The 17524-nt window shown below is 44.4% G+C and overlaps 1 long non-coding RNA gene across 1 annotated transcript in view; it reads right to left on the bottom strand.

Annotated features, from left to right (window-relative positions):
- LOC309485128 overlaps nucleotides 1-17524 on the bottom strand; it is a 300702-nt gene that overhangs the window by 268157 nt on the left and 15021 nt on the right. The window lies entirely within an intron of this gene.

The following is a 17524-nucleotide window of genomic DNA, read 5'->3' as shown; positions in this document are numbered from 1 at the left end:
TGTTAATTTCTACATAAACGAACTCATTTGACATGTCAAAGGGTATTAAAGTATTTTGGACGAACATGAATTAACAATGAACAGTAGCATGTTTATAAATTAGTATTAATCTATTTTATTATTCATTGTTAGCTCACCATATCTAATGCATTAACTAATGTTCACCAATTGAACTTTTCTGTAAAGCCCTAACCTCACATTCTTAAAAATAAAGGTTCTAAATAGGGGGTTTTCACAGCGATGCCATAGAATTACCATTTTGGGTTCTCAAAGAACCTTTCTGTAAATAGTTCTTAAAATATTTTTTTTATGATTTATAAAGAACCTTTTGAACATTGATGTTAAAGCATATTCATGGATCCATAGATGCCACTATAGAACCGTTATTTTTAAGAGGTTATATTGCGCATTCTGTGGCTCAAAAAGGTTTCCAAAAGAAAGGGGAAACATATTAAATAGATGTCAGCGCAGCTATATATATATGCTATGTTTACCCTTCCAGAGATTGTCTGCAGTGATAAATGGCAAGAGTTTTTATAACACACAAGAGTCCTTGTTCTTAGGCCTGACCCCGTTTCATAAACCATGCCTCCCAAACTCCATCCTCGGAGCAGACATCAGCTGCTCCCTCTCAGCCTGGAGTGAAAACATCCCACCTACCAAAAGTTCGGACTAGATTTAGAGAGCTTGCGGTGGGGGTTTGCACAGAGAGAAGGAGTTATTGTCAAACTAAGAGGCCATTTTCTCTGTGGTGTGGTGGTCCTCGGGGTCTCCGCTTGACTGCCTCAACAGCGTAGAGCTCAGCTGTGACAACAAACAGGGGGTCTCCTGGGCCGGGTCTCCAAGCCCAGCACTCGGTCTGTGCTTCACAATGTGGCTTCCTGTTAAAGTCTGTTAGGCTGACCGGACCTTTAGCAGTCTATATACTTAAAGGGATAGTTCACCCAAAAATGAAACTCACCCTCATGTTGTTCCAAACTTGTATGAGTTTCATATTTTTTCCCCCCACTATGGAAGTCAATGGCTATTGTCAACTCTGGTTACCAACATTTTTCAAAATATCTTCTTTTGTGTTCAACAGAAGAAAGAAACTCATACAGATTTGGAACAACATGAGGGTGAGTAGCCTAATGACAACATTTTCCTTTTTGAGTGAACTACCCCTTTAAGAGTATGAGGATGATATTGTCTACTCTTATCTTACTATTATTAATTTTGGATGTTGTGATAAGAAGGGCATTTTAGTGCTGGACATGTTATAATTACATTTTCTAAGATAAGTATAGTGTAAAACTTTCTATAGCTTTTAAAAAGACTTCTAGAAAAGCTTTGACATGTGAAGACACATTTAGATAAAAACATATTATTGTCTTAAAAATATATTATTATTATTGTTGTTTAAATGGCTGAGCAGCAGTAGTTAAATGACTCGTGTGGTATGTCAGATTTATTTTAATTTTTTTGGAACTTCACTTTACTAATGAGCAGATCCACATGGAACCTCCCACGCAGAACGAAAAATGCTTTACAGATTTCCAGAATTCGTCGACTCTCCTGAGTCTCCTGACTCTCTCTTGTTTAATGATTTTATTTAATAAATTATTTCCACAAAATCTTATCCTGCGATCTGTCTGCGTTTGTTCATTGTTACACAGCTTTCTGGAATAGGCCTACTTGATTCTATTTGGTCAATCGCGGCGTTACTATTTGAACAGCTTATGTCAGTCCACTCACCCGGGTAAGTAAAACCGGCGCTATAGGCTACTTTTTTATGATACCACACTATAGATTCGCTCCCTCCTTCTTGCATGTCGATAATAGTAAAAATGACCTCAGATTACTTATTTTAGAATTATTTTAATACTGTTGTAGTGTTTTATTTTATTGCTAACGCTCAATTTGCTTGTTCATTGTAGTTAACGTTAACTGTTTTTTTTTGTTTTGTTTTTTTAGCGGACGTTTTGACCGTAGACCTAAACACATTTCTAAGACCTCCATATTGATCAAAACTTTGCTGAAAAACCTGTTGTATCATCATTGCATTGCATTATTATGTTTTGCTCCCCACATTTAAAACTCTAGTGCTTTTAACTTAAAACTAAACATTTAAATGTAATCTAATAAGACCTATTACTGAAAGATATAGAGTGACAACTGCTATGCAAGTAGATCTACTGTTATGAAGTGTTTTACTTTAGCATAATAAGTGTTATTTTAACATCAGTGTAAACCACAGGGTTTAGGGTTTCAGGTAGGCATTAGGTTTATTTAACAGCAGAAACTGAATAATCAAATGTAAAAATAAACACTGCTTAGTTTTCACTGTATGGATTTAATATAGGCTACTGATTCTTATTAAAGCTACAAAAGTTATTCAGCCAAGAGCAGTGAGTGATTTTCTCTTTGTTTTTTGTTCATGACCCCAGTTATTGCAAGCTGTTGCGATATGCATATCGCGATACATTTGCGATATTTCGATCATTTCGATATATTGTGCAGCCCTAATATGAACCATTATTTCACATGTCAGGGTTAATATAATGTACAAGTAAGATGATAAAATTATTTAATATCCAAAAACACAATATTGGTGAGTATAGAGCTGGTAAGTCCCGCCCCTTCCGTAAAACCCCGCTGGACCTCAAAGTTGAAAAACCGTCAATGCAAGTGAATGGGAGAAAATAATTATTTTCTGGTCCCGTTTGAATTGTGCCATGAATGTGAACATATGTTGTCTGTGAATTTTTTTATATAATCTTTCATGTTACAAGTTTGACAGTATATGGTATGATTCGTCGGCTAGCAGTTGTGGAAAAGACATAACGAGAAAGACTACATGTCGCCTATGTGACGTCACCCCATAAAGTTGACTTACCCGTGGTTTTCGCCAACCTCAACGATTTTGTCCTCTCCCTGAAAGAAGGCGGTGAAGTGCACCAAAGACACAGCCATGTTTAGCGGGATCCGTGAGCTAGAGCCGTGTGCTAGTGGTGTTGACGTTTCAAACGCGTCGAGAGTTGTAGTCCACAAAGTGCTCTCACACAAAGTCTACCCGTATCAAACCCGCTAAATTGTAGCATTCTTCACACGAAAGATTATATAAAAAATTCACAGACAACATATGTTCACATTCATGGCACAATTCAAACGGGACCAGAAAATAATTATTTTCTCCCATTCACTTGCATTGACGGTTTTTCAACTTTGAGGTCCAGCGGGGTTTTACGGAGGGGGCGGGACTTACCAGCTCAATAGGCGAGAGAGGGGGTTCAGCGAAAAATCGGCAGCTGGCAGCAGGAAGTAGCTGCCGTTGACAGCCGGAAGACTTGCCATATAAGGAGGGACCTGCTATTTCGTGGCAGCCAATCAGTATCGTCCAACGTAGTAGCAACCAATCACTGGAAGTCAAGCGACAGCAGCCAATGGTAGCGCCGGCGAATCTTCAGTAATGGCGGCGGTATTTGGCTCGGTAAGTTCGTTATATTAATGATCAGATTAATAAATAATTGTTGCTTTGTAAATTGGATTTTAACTTTTATGTTAGAGACAGTGTATCTGTGACTACTTTAGTTGAATTGGTTAATTTAATCATTTGTAGAAACGCAGCTTGTGCGCCGTGTGGTCCTGGTTTGTGAGGGGCTATTAACTTCAAACACTACGTTACCATTATCACTAAATATTAGCGTTAACTTAATCTATTTATAAGAATAAAGCTCATGCTGATTTATTGGAATTATTGACAAGCTCAGCCTTGATGATACACGTGCAACATTAACCATATTGCATTGTTTTTGACAAAATGGTTATTTTAAGAACTACCTTTCTTTCTCTAACTCTGTGTACACTCTGTTCTACACCTCTTGTGTAACTGCCTATCAATTATGGCAGGTAAGAAGCCAATTTTTTTTCAAAAATCTTTCTAACTGAAGTTAATTTGAGCAGAACAAGCAAACACCTGTCCATAGTAAAAATGTAATTATAGACTTCTAAAATGTTCTACCTTTTATATATACTATGAATTTGTGTTGCTATTTTGAAGTATGTTATTTTCTTGTATACAGCCCTGCAGACACTGTAATGAAATTGACAAGAACTGCTTACCAGGTGTAAAGTATGAATGAAAATGTGATCACTGCTAGCTGCTTAATGACAAAATGCAATAAGAATAGTCATTCATGTGGTTGCATCCATGTGTACTGTTAATAAGGTTATTTGGATATTAATGTCACAATTTTCTTATGAATCCTCTAGGTTATGTTGGAAGAGGGAAACGAGGAGAAATGCAAGGCTTTTACTCGGAAAACACCCATCCAGGGTTTTGCAGTGATTGGTGCCAGATGCTGGAGAGTGAAAAGTCGTTCAATCAACCAGTTCCAGTCTAAAAGCCTAGTTAATCTAACTAATCTTTCTTTTTTCTGAACTAATTCTTTCTTTCTAACTAATTCTTTCTTTCTTTCTAAATTTACTTCTAACTTATCGGTCTTTCTTTCTAACTGTCTATATCTATCTTTCTAACTAATCTTTATTTTTTCTAACAAATTTGTCTTTCTTACTAATCTTAAGGTTACAGGGGATAAACACTACGTGATTAATGTGATATGATTCACAGAATTGTACTTTTATGTGTATTTCTTTAAAGTGAACATTATTGGTACTACTTTCTGAGGAGGGAATGTTTTATCAGTGTTTTGGTATTCTTTCATCATATCTGGTCCTGGGTCTTTAAGCTGTTATCCCCTAACACTATAAACATTGTAAATCATGTTAAACCATGCTAGAACATTGTAAAACTTTTTCAAGCTGTCTGGCTAGGCTTTTTCAAGCCAACTTAGTTTTTCTATGAACTTTACCATCTAGTTCAGATCATAGATCATTGTTGGTGATCATTCTGATTTCAGAACAACAAATATCAAGCCTGTTTCAAAAGTTACAGCTGTTTTATAATAAAAAAAAGACAAGAATGTATTGAAATACTACAAATGTAAAACTGAACTTAATGTTTTTAACATTTAATAAATATACAATATGATTATATAGGCATTCATTTATGTATATATTTCATTATTTAACAAACATGTACACATTCATAAAATATATTTATACGTACAAATTCATAATTTCAAGTGTAGCTTAATGTTTGTTTGTAATGTCTATGATCTTCGTTACTTGATTTATATTTGATAAACCTTTTTAAATCAAATATAAAATAATTACTAATTTAAGTATTTTATTTAAATAAGTACTAAAATTATATATAATTGATATAATAATTTAATTTGCCAGGCTAAAAGCGTCATCCACCTCCGACTTCCGGTTATTAGCTGCAGCTGACGTCAGCTGCCAGTGGCAGCTACTTCCTGCTGCCAGCTGCCGATTTTTCGCTGAACCCCTACTGGTATAGGCGTAAAGGAGAACTCCGGTCAATTTTAACATTGAGCAAATTTTTTTTGTAAATTTGGAGTGCTGTCAGTACAGAGAACAACGACAAAAATCGGTATTGCCTACACCGTGTTATCCTCTTTTTAAAATGTGCAACCTGTTGACTTCAATGGGGCACGTTTTAAATCTGCTTTTAGCATATTAATATCCTTGATGTGTCATTACAAGTGCCCAGCCATTGTGAGTGATTCCTTCAGTGAACGCGGTGAATCTGACTGCAGTAGATGTGAAAGATATTAATAAAAATGTAGTTAATTCAGCCAGCGCACATACCTGTATTTTCTTCCTGTTTTCGGTCGAAGTCCACAGTAGTCAATTGTCGAGTTCACGGGCATAGGTTTAGTATCTATGATCACGCGCGTGAACTCGACAATCTCCTTTAAGTGAGATAATGTAACAGTCAGACAGTTTTTTAAGCACAATATCCACCTACATATTTCAAACTCTGTCCTTTCATTTGTTTTACTGTAGTTTTATGTGGGATCAGTGATCATCACCTGATGTTAATTCAGTTCCAATGGGAAAACCCAGCATGCAGAAAAACGTACTCGGTTACTAACGTAACCTCGGTTCTCTCTAGAGAGGAAACGAGTACTGCGGAAATCTTACGCTAGGGGAAAATCTCTTTTCCGCGAGATACTGAAGCCAAAAAATTATCCTTAATTTTGAAATAATGTAAAACGCGTTGCGGCAGCATGCAGACACAGGCGAGACGGCTTGTGCGCCTATTGGCTGCCCTGCGGCAACTGCAGCAGCCTATCGATAAGGCCCACTCGTGACGTCAGCTCCAATGGCGGCGCTTCGCGCCCAATACGTCACGTCCCGCCAGAATGGGCGTGGTCTAGGGCTATAAACATAGCTTCGAGAGGCTAGCTCACTGGTTTTTCATCGCCGAAGCGAACCAGAGCGTGTGCAGGCACGGCAAGATACGCAGTACTCGTTTCCTCTCTAGAGAGAACCGAGGTTACGTTAGTAACCGAGTACGTTCTCTTACGAGAGGTACTCTCGTACTGCGTAAATCTTACGCTAGGGGAAACAGTGTAAAACGCCGTGCATGCTAAGATCCAGCACCAAAGTCCCAAGGGCAAGTGCCCGGGCTCATATAGTACATGATCATAATGGACTCACAGAGAGCCCAGGAAAGAGTGGCTAGAATAGCATCATTCCTGTAATAATATAACATCTTATAAGGAGCAGTTATACTGATGATGTGTCGTACAGTCAGGGCGACCCCCGGCCTGGACTGACGAATATAGTGGGTCTTACACACTGCCCATAGAGCTGCGCGATCCAACAGCGAGCATTTGCTCAAGCAGTTTCAGTATTCTGGCCCGAACACATCAGGGCAGACAGTACCGATTTTAGACCGAAAGCAGCTTAGCCTGCAAGGCGGGAACCTCTAGGTTATAAAACCTTATAAATGTAGACGGGGAGGCCCAGCCTGCCGCCATACAGATATCTTGCAAGGCAATCCCACTAGACCAAGCCCACGACGAGGCCACGCCTCTCGTGGAGTGTGCTCTGACTCCAAATGGGCACTGTAAGCCCTTAGAGGTATAAGCCAGCGCTATAGCATCAACTATCCAACTGGATAGGCTCTGTTTCGACACGGCAAGTCCCTTAGAACGTCCGTAGAGTGAAAACAAAGAGCTGCTCTGTCTGTCTGAAAACAGACGTGCGAGACACATAAGCTCTTAATGCTCTGACTGGGCAAAGGAAGCTTGCGTCTCCTTCCTCGTCAGAGACCGGTAAGGCTGACAGGGAATGACCTGCGCCCTAAACGGTGTGTTGAGGGATTTTGGAACATAACCGTGCTTAGGTTTGAGTATAACTCTTGAGTCATTAGGCCCAAACTCCATACACGTCGTGCTTACTGAGAGCGCGTGTAAGTCCCCTGTGCGCTTCACTGAAGCGAGAGCCAGAAGAAACACTGTCTTGAAAGACAGGTGTTTAAGATCAATCGTCTGTAAAGGCTCGAATGGGTCACCTTTCATGGCTTCCAGCACTGTAGAAAGGTTCCATACAGGGACTGAGGGAGGCCTGGGAGGATTCAGTCTCTTAGCTCCTCTAAGGAAGACGATGACTAAATCGTTCCTTCCTACTGACTGACCCAGCGTTGTTTTTGAGAACGCTGCTATGGCTGCCACATACACTTTGAGCGTGGAAGGGGTCCTGCCCTTGTCCAACAGCTCTTGTAGGAAGGAGAGAACCTCCGTCACCCCACAGTCTAGGGGCGACACGCCACGAGCTGTGCATCAGCTGGAGAACACTGACCATTTCGAGGAATAGAGACGTCGCATAGACGGAGCTCTAGCCTGCGTGATCGTGTTTAACACTCCGCTTGGGGAGGTCAGCGGGTACCCGTTGATGGCCCAAACATGAAGGGACCACAGCTCTGGGCGCGGATGCCAAAACGAGCCCTTGGCCTGAGAGAGGAGGTCCCTCCTCACTGGCACTGGCCATGGGGCAGTGCTTGCTAGCTGCATCAGAACTGGGAACCAGGGTTGGTTTTTCCAGAACGGCGCTACGAGTAGCACTGAGCATCCTTCTCTGATCCGTTCTATCACCTGAGGCAGGAGAAAGACGGGAGGAAAGGCATAGAGCGGGCGGCGGGGCCATACGTGAGCCAGCGCGTCCCTGCTCTTGGAGAAAAATTCCAGACAGTGAGCGTTTTCTTGAGACGCGAACAGGTCTACTTCCGCTCTGCCGAATTTCTTCCACAGCAGCTGGACTGTCTGTGGGTGTAGAGGCCATTCGCCTGTCGGAACATTGTTTCTGGACAGTCTGTCCGGTCCTACGTTCAGGAGCCCTGGCACATGCGCTGCTCTCGGCGAGAGCAGGTTGCGCTGAGCCCACACCAGGAGGCGTTCTGTCAGCCTGTGCAGGTTTCGGGACCTGAGGCCGCCCTGGCGATTTATGTAGGACACCACTGACATGTTGTCCGAGCGGACCAGGACGTGGTGTCCTCGTATTTAGGGACAAAAACGCGTCAGTGCGTTGTCTACTGCCAACATTTCGAGGCAGTTTATGTGTAGAAGCTTCTCCCGTTCTGACCATTGGCCGAAGAACGGTCTGCCCTTGAGCAGTGCTCCCCATCCCAAGGTGGAGGCGTCCGTAGACACTACCTTCACACTCGAGGAAGTCCCCAGGCTAACACCTGATTGGTACAAGTCGTTTGCTTTCCCAGGTTTCAGAGCTGCGATGCATTTCTGATTGACCTTGAGACGAAGCAGACCGGAAGCCCACGCTCGGCGCGGTACTCGCGCTTTCAGCCAGAACTGTAGCGGGCGCATGCGAAGCAAGCCCAACTGAAGTACTGATGATGCTGAGGCCATGAGACCTAGCATCCTCTGAAATTTCTTGAGCGGGACAGATGCGCCGCAGCGGAAAGAGCTCGCTGCGCGCTGAATGTCTAGTACGCGCTCTGGTGACAGTCGCGCTATCATAGACAGCGAGTCCAGTTCTGTGCCCAGAAAAGATATTATCTGTCTGGGAGACAGAGAACTCTTCGCCCAATTGACCCAGATTCTCGAGTTGATCGAGCAAAATGGTCCTGTGCTCTATGAGCACCGAGTGAGATTGAGCTAGAATCAGCCAATCGTCCAAGTAGTTCAATACTCGCATGCCCTGTAGTCTGAGGGGTGCGAGCGGCTAGAGACAAGCCGAACGGTAGGACTGAGCACTGATATGCCTGGCCCTCGAAGGCGAATCTCAAACGTCGCCTGTGACGTGACGCTATTTGTATTTGAAAATATGCGTCTTTCAGATCTATTGACACAAACCAATCTCCTCGGCGAATGTGCGTGAGGGTTTTTCTGGTCGTGAGCATTCCGAACTGTTGCTTCGCAAGCACTCTGTTCAGTTGCCTTAGATCTAGTATGGGTCTGAGACCCCCGTCTTTTTTCAGTACCAGGAAGTATCTGCTGTATAGCCCTCTTTCACTCTGAGCTTGAGATAAAGGCTCTATGGCCCCTTTGCTCAACAGTTTCAAAATTTCGGCTCGAAGTAGGTGGTGCTACTTCTGTTTTTACCGTAGCTTCGACGCGCGTCACATAGCGGCGAGGGCGTCGGCGAAACTGTAGCGAATAGCCTCTTTCTATAATGTCTAGCACCCACTTCAAAACCCCCGGGTAGCCTTGCCCATGCATCTGCACGAATGGCTAGGGGCTGAATGCGGAGCGCGCTCTGGTCGCTCAGCGACAGAGGGGCTTCGGTGTGCTGTAACATAAGCGTCGCGCTTCGAGGCAGGGGGCGCGCTGATAACAGCGGGCAGATTGCCCGCGCTCGACTCCTTTGCGGTGGTCAACCGAGAGGGGAGGGCTGGGCGAGTCCCGTAGGACCTGTCATGTCTATGTGTGAATGTGGGCGCGGGATAGCGGGCACATTTACAACACTGAGAGCATTGTCCGCCTGAGCAGAGCGAATGCACGTTGGTTTTGTTTTTACAGAAACCTTGAGATATGCGGAACGTAGTGTTTGTGGGCACTGGGCAGTGGGCACATTTACCACGTTTAATGCGCAATCGACCTGGGTCGATTTCATGTGCGCGAGCCCTGTGTGACGGGCTGTGTTTGTGTGTAGGAATTTCGTCTACATTCGTAACACCATCGGCCGTGGCCGGGACACCAGAAAATACACTCTTATGGGATTTATCTGGGTAGCCGTAAAAGCGGCGTTTGTGTGCAGGCAAGCGGGCTATTTCGCCGACTTGTTTACTGCAGAATACACTGGAACAGTCGCATTTACTGGAACTGAACGAGCGAGAAGTTGCCATAGAAACAGAAAGCGTCAACATGCTGGCGTTTGTTTGCAGGCGTGCGTGTATTAGGCTACAGCAGGCTTGTTCACTGCAATATTGACATTTCCAGTCGTCTGAACTTCAGAGGCGGAAACCATAGAAACAGAGTTTGGGTGCAGGCGAACGGGTTGTACCACGCGCTCGTTGGCTGCAAAATACACATCTGCAGTCGCCTTTTCAGGGAACTGCCAGAGCGAGAATTGACGGCAAAAAGTGTGTTTTGCCGGTAGACCCGGGATTCGATCGCGGGTCTCTCGCGTGAAAATCTGACGATCTACCACTGGACCACAGAGGAAGACACATAGACATTCAGTAGCGCGAGTATTATCAAAGAGCGTCAACATGCTGGCGTTTGTTTGCAGGCGTGCGTGCAAAACAACAGGCTCGCTCACTGCAATATTGACATTTCCAGTCACCTGAACTTAAGAGGGGAATGAGAAATGTGTCAGGAGTGGAGGTCGGCCCGGCCGCAGCGGGGCTAAAAACACCCTTTTCTCCTTTCGCCAGTGACGCACGGGAACCATAGAAACGGTGTTTGGGTGCAGGCGAGCGGGTTGTACAGCGCGCTCGTTGGCTGCAAAATGCACATCTGCAGTCGCCTTTCAGGGAACTGACAGAGCGAAGCATTGGCGGCATAATATATCTGCCGTTAGACCGGGATTCGAACCCCGGTCCCTCGTGCGAAAAACCTAAGATTCCGCCACTGAGCCACAGGGGGGGAACACAAAGGTGTATAGATGCATGAGCATATAAGAGAGCGTCAACATGTTTTCTTCGGCGTTTGCTTGCAAGCGTGCGTGTTACAACAGGCTCGTTTGCTGCAATATTGATATTTCCAGTCGCCTAATCAGGGAACTGAGTTGTCTTTTCGCCGGTGAGTGACGCGTGAATGGGGCGCAAGGGCAGGGTAGCTTTCTTGTAACGTAAAGAAAAACTAACCCCGATCGTCTGCTTCCAGCCTCCCTTGTGAACGGCGCAGTTTGCGCGGCTCGAACAGAGGGAGAGAGAAAGCTAGCCCCGTGACCGTCCGCTCCTGACATCCCCTGTGAACGGCGCGGTTTGCGCGGCTCGAACAGAGGGAGAGCAGGTATCATCCCCCAAGCAGGCAAGGCAAGCGGGCGCACCGGCGAGCTTTGCGGGTTGGGGGGGGCGGAGGAGCAGTCTCGGAGAAGGATGCCAGGTGAGTCCTCAGAGTCACCAGGCAGTAACTGGCTCGCAGTGAGGGCGGTCGCCGTCAGCGAGCGCGAGAGCTGCGTGATCCTCAGGAAAGGGGCGTCTTGAAAAAGACGCCCGGCTCTTTTAGTGCAATGAGAGTGTGTGTCGCGGCGGCGAGCACACACACATACACAAAACACAGTAGCAGAGAAAGGATATAACGCCGGATAGCGCAGCAGGAAGGCGACTGAAGGCGGCGCGGCCAGCGGCTTCAGAGTGTCGACTCGTCCCGCTGAAAGGCTTTTTCAGACGGCGCGGCTTCTCTCCGGATCCAGCGATGCGAGAGCTTCGCTGAAGAGATGAAAAATCAGTGAGCTAGCCTCTCGAAGCTATGTTTATAGCCCTAGACCACGCCCATTCTGGCGGGACGTGACGTATTGGGCGCGAAGCGCCCCCATTGGAGCTGACGTCACGAGTGGGCCTTATCGATAGGCTGCTGCAGTTGCCGCAGGGCAGCCAATAGGCGCACAAGCCGTCTCGCCTGTGTCTGCATGCTGCCGCAACGCGTTTTACATTATTTCAAAATTAAGGATAATTTTTTGGCTTCAGTATCTCGCGGAAAAGAGATTTTCCCCTAGCGTAAGATTTACGCAGTACGAGAGTACCTCTCGTAAGAGAACATTGTGTATACCATAAAAGCATGTTCTGACTGGCATGTGTTCGTTTTCAGAAAAACAGATAACAGCTGGTGGCTGCAAAGAACTGGCACAGAGTTAAGATGCCTTTAGATGCATTTCTGTCAGATATTTTTTGCACCGTGTTCCTCTATTGAATCTCTGATCCTTTGAGCTCTTCTGACAGTGTAGTATCGGCTTATTCTCAGCTCTCAGTTTTTCTGTCATGCTGGCAGAAGAACATAATAGATATAGATGACACAGCAGTCTGCAGCCTAATCAATGCTTCTCTTCTCTGCATGCTTATGATATCTTAAATACTGAGGATAATTTCCCAGTTGGTGAGATATCAGCACCACTAGTAATCTGACATCAGAGAAATACTTCCTTTTCTTACCCCCTCCTTTACTATGTGCTTTTTTGATCAGTCATAGTCTTGTTTTGGGTTGCATTTTTGCACTCAAAGAGTGAATTAATAGTTTATTAATGATGTCATTCATAATTCATCACTGGTGATGTTTGCATTATTCAAGGAGGACTCCATTACTACAGTATATTTCATTAGTTATTCATAACTGCTCAGCCTTATGTTTTTTTTAACTGAGCTATTATTTCATTTGAATATCTCGTTTCATCCATAATCTTAATTCTTGTGTTCACGTATAGTACTTTTTATATTGTATTTAATGCATTACACAATTGTTAATTTACTTGACCACACAAATTCTTTAGTTACAAAATATATTGACTATTTTATATTAAAACAAACCTCATCTTGTATGGTTCATTGTTGTTTTTTATATATATATTATTGTCATTCCAGATTACTGATGTAGAATGTCATGGACAAGAATATCTCGTTCACTCTCTAACCTGTAAACTGTTTAATCCCGCCTAGAAACAGCTGACCATCTGATGCACAGCGGAGTGGACAAGCAACCCTGTCTGATTCCATCAGAGATTACAGCTCTCAGGCGTTAGGGGTCCTTCACAGCCTCTATTTCCCGTGTCAGTCATCATTCTGTGGTCCTTAACCAATCCGCAGCCACCTGGTGGGTTGGCATTTACCACCCTCATCCAATCAAATTGCATCACACCAAAGAATTCCTGCTGAGTAGTGACTTTCAGCTGACAATTCTAATATGTTTAGCATGGAAAGTAAGGAATCATTCAGCTGTTTTTGTTGGATTTTTTACAATCTATTTGCTGGTCTGCAACAAATACAACATGTTATTTAATTTTTTTTCACAAAACACTGGTAATGTTAACCCTATATACCGTAACAGCAGAAATATTCTATCATCGTAATAAAATAACATATATTATGTATTAATATGCTGTACATTGAACATGCTAAACGCACTGCAACCGAAGAAAACGCATGCAAACAGAAAAAGAATTAAGAAAACATCTTCATCAGTTTGACAACACATGTGCTGCAAATGCTCAACCAAATACAGAAACACGCTGCAAATGTTTCATGGGTGTGCAGTGGGCATTCTGGCACACAATGGCTGCCGTCGCATCATCCAGGTGGATGCTGCACATTGGTGGTGGTTGAGGAGAGTTCCCCTTCAATATGTGAAGCGCTTTGAGTACCCATAAAATCGCTATATAAATGTAACATTATTATTTTTATGGGGACCCCAACTAGTGACGAACCTGGCTGGAACATGCTTAATGTTCAATGTCCACTCGTCAGTAGTGATCCCTGATTTATTCGTCTTTGCACGCTACGCTACTTGTGTACAACGACCCATGACAGAAGTCAGAACCGTACAGTAAATTTTGGCAGCGTTTTTCTTCCGCCTTTCTTTTTGTTCTTTTTTGTTTTGTTTTTCACTCCATTGACCTACCAGCTGTTGAGCTACTCTGCCTGGAGCAGGGATACCATACCGTCTGTTGGAAGACCCCGTGTGGGACTTTCTCCAGCTAGCGTGCCAAATACACTACCTGGACCACTCGCTCTGTGTATTTTACCACACCAGCCTGAGCGACCGGTCTAAGGCACATCTTCCAGCGGACGGTCCAAAGGAAGACTTTGCCAGATTCGTTGAGTGGGTGCTGGTGAATAATGACTCCCCGTTCACCATCTGCCTGGCTGATGACTACACCGACCCCACTCCACATCCAGTGACCAGCCATCCACCGCCAGTGAGCTGCAAGATGGATTTGCTAGAGCCCACCGCTGACTGTGGAGATTGGCCTGCCATGATGGACGAGCCCGAGCCTGCAATGAGGAAGGAAGTTGACATGAGTGTTAGTGGAGCTCGAGGGCAGGGAGGGAAGCCCCGCCCTCAACCTCGCCTCTGTGGATATTATTAACTTGGCCTCTGGACATTATTTGAAGCATTTGTTAAAGGGGCCCTTGATTATGATTTCACTTTTTTACTTGAGTTAGTGTGTAATGTTGCTGTTTGAGCATAAACAACATCTGCAAAGTTACAAAGTTCAATGCAAACGGATATATTTTCTTTTACAGAAATAACTTTTTAAGGACTACAACAAACGGCTGGTAGGGACTACAACGAGTTTCTTCCTGGGTTGGTGACATCACAAACCCTACAATTTGCATAAACCTTGCCCCCGGGAACACACAACAAAGGGGGTGAGGCCATGTTGGGCTGCTTTAGAGAAGAGGAAGAATTGTTGTCGCTGTTTTTTACACCCAGGAAAAAGTTTGTCCTAAGGCTGACAAACTTAGAGAGGTTAACATTTATTTTTAACACTGTTCCTGAACATTATATCCTCATTGTTTCTCTGTGCCCTGTAGGGTTGTGCCGACATCACTATGGAAAGCCACCATCGTGATGCCACGCCCCCCACCCTGTCAGACCAGCCCAGTCTCACGGCAGTTCGTGAAATGGTCATGTAATTTAATCTATTGTTTCGTGTACACGGACACGTTTATCTTTTTTTTTTTTTCGTGATGGTCAGCAAGATTCCGTAGCATTAAGAACGACTACGTTAGCGAGTAGTATGAAAGGCCGAAAATCCGGTTGATTGGGGTGGTGGATGGGTCAAACAACACAGGACTTTTATCGTGTTGACATCGTGTCCCGCGTGTCAAGTTTCTTAAACCCGCACATACCGTTCTTCTTTTCCTAAACCCGTCCCGCTGTTGTCCCGCGTGTCATGGAAACGTAAGCCCTCCCACAACCTTTTCCTTAACTTAAGGGGCCGTGTTCATTTCACGGAATTCTTCCGTGGGCCCATGACGGAATTTTCGGCTATTCTTGCAAAGCTGTATACAGCTTCTCTGCTGCAGCCCGACTGACAGAAAGAATCGTGCTACCTTTTTTTTTTACTTGCGTACAAGACGGTGCAACCTATTGGAAAGCCCGGATGAGTAATTAGTTGGGTTAGTAAAATAACGAAAATATAGTTTTTAAGTAGAAAAAAAATATTTATGTAAAGAGATAAAGTAAAATAAAAAGAGAAACCTCCTGTAAAATCCGTGTTTGCAAAGTCCATGCTTGAAAGTCCATGTTTTTCAGCACAATCCTCTTGTTCGTTAACATTGTCAGGGTCTGAAATCGTTTGAAATTGACGCCATCGTTAATATTTACATCTGAGTAGAGCTTGCGGTTATGAAGGGGCCGGACATTTCCCGAACATGCGTTAAGCGCTGCCAATCACAACACACTGGGCCAGCTAACCAATCACAGCACATTTCCTATTTCAGAAGGAGTGGCTTCATCAAAACGACCTGTTCAACCAGACTGGGGAGAGAGGAGTTGTAATAATGTAAAATATATGAAAAATAATGCGTTTTTTGAACAATCAAGTATGAAAACATATTCTAGTACCTACACCCCCCCAAAAAAATCAAGACTTTGTAAAAGGGCATAATAGGACCCCTTTAAAGGTGTTTGTGGTGGTTAAAGGGGTGGTGGTGGTTAAAGTGGTGGTGGTTAAAGGGGTGGTGGTGGTTAAAGGGGTGGTGGTTAAAGGGGTGGTGGTTAAAGGGGTGGTGGTGGCGCAATGGATAAGACACATGCCTTTGGTGTGAGAGACCCGGGTTCGAATCCACTGTGAGACACCACTGTGAGACACCAATGTGTCCCTGAGCAAGACACTTAACCCCTAGTTGCTCCAGAGGCGTGCAACCTCTGACATAATTAGCCATTGTAAGTTGCTTTGGATAAAAGCGTCAGCTAAATGAATAAATGTAAATGTGTTTGAGGAGGTAATACCTTTTAATCTCCTGTTTCCACTGGTTCCGCCAAGCCCTGAATCTTCTGTTTCCCCGCAGGTTGGGCCCAGCCCTGAATCTGCTGTTCACCTCTGGTTGGGCCCAGCCCTGAATCTCCTTTTTCCCCACTGGTTCCGCCCAGCCCCATGTTGCGTGTTATTCCTCCCAGCCTCCCTCTTCCGTCTCCTCTGAAAGCCATTACCTCCGCTGAGTCTCTTCAGTCCCTCTGCATCTCCTACACAATCTTGTGAGGATCAGCCTTGGTTCTTCAGGCCACCAGCTCCGCCTAGCCCAGAGGATCCCCTGGCCCCGCCTCCAGCCTCAGTACCCATCGCTCCACCTCAGCCTGTCGACCCACCGGCCTCGCCTTTGCACCTCCCTCCCTTGGCTCCACCTGAAACTATCGTCCTGACAGCTTCACCGGGCTCCCTCGTCCCACCAGCTCTGCCTTTGTCTGACGTTGTCCCACATACACCTTCAGCTCTGTCTGGCTCAGCCTTCCCCTGGCTCCGCCGCAGTCCTCAGGCTCCCTAGTGCCTCGGACGCTCGTCGCCACGGCTCCATCTCGGTCTACAGTACCATTGAAGTCACTTGGGCTCTTCGGCTTCTCCATCTGTCATCCCCTTGGGTGTCGTCTGCCAAATCTCCACTATGGCTCCTCCCTCCCTCGACTCCGCCCTGGGGCTTCGTCATGGTGGGCTTTTTGGACCTCCATCTGGCTCCTCATGCACCTGGCTCCTACCACCCTCCACTCCCCCATGGACTCTTCTGTTTGCCCCGGACTATGTTTGTCTGTCTTCTGTTCCACGTCCCCCCTCCAGAGGAGTAAAGGAGTCCTGGCCACAACAAATGACTTGTAGCAACTTGGAGAACAGACACCAAACAGGCAGAACTAGCGTCCCGGTGGACATGGATAAAATCAAATGAGCGGTGGCAGAACCAACATGTTGAAGGGCTAAGAACACCTTGAGTTTGGAGGTGGAGAGCGAGGGTGGAGCTAGGACACTGGTTCTACCATCACATATAATTTTGTATAAATAAATATATATATATATATATATATGTATATGTATATATATATAAATATACTGTATATATATATATATATATATATATGACTACACAAATTATTATATTATATTACATACATTGTAATGTATATAATAAAATAAATATAATAGTATACACAAAAATAATATACAATATACAAAATTATTATATAAATTTAAATATCACTAAGCAAATTAATTTATTATGACATTA

Source organism: Leuciscus leuciscus, assembly GCF_965113295.1.
Source record: "Leuciscus leuciscus genome assembly, chromosome: 21".
Lineage (NCBI taxonomy): Eukaryota > Metazoa > Chordata > Actinopteri > Cypriniformes > Leuciscidae > Leuciscus > Leuciscus leuciscus.
The sequence above is the reverse complement of the archived record's forward strand: the minus strand, read 5'-3'. Positions and strand labels throughout refer to the sequence as shown.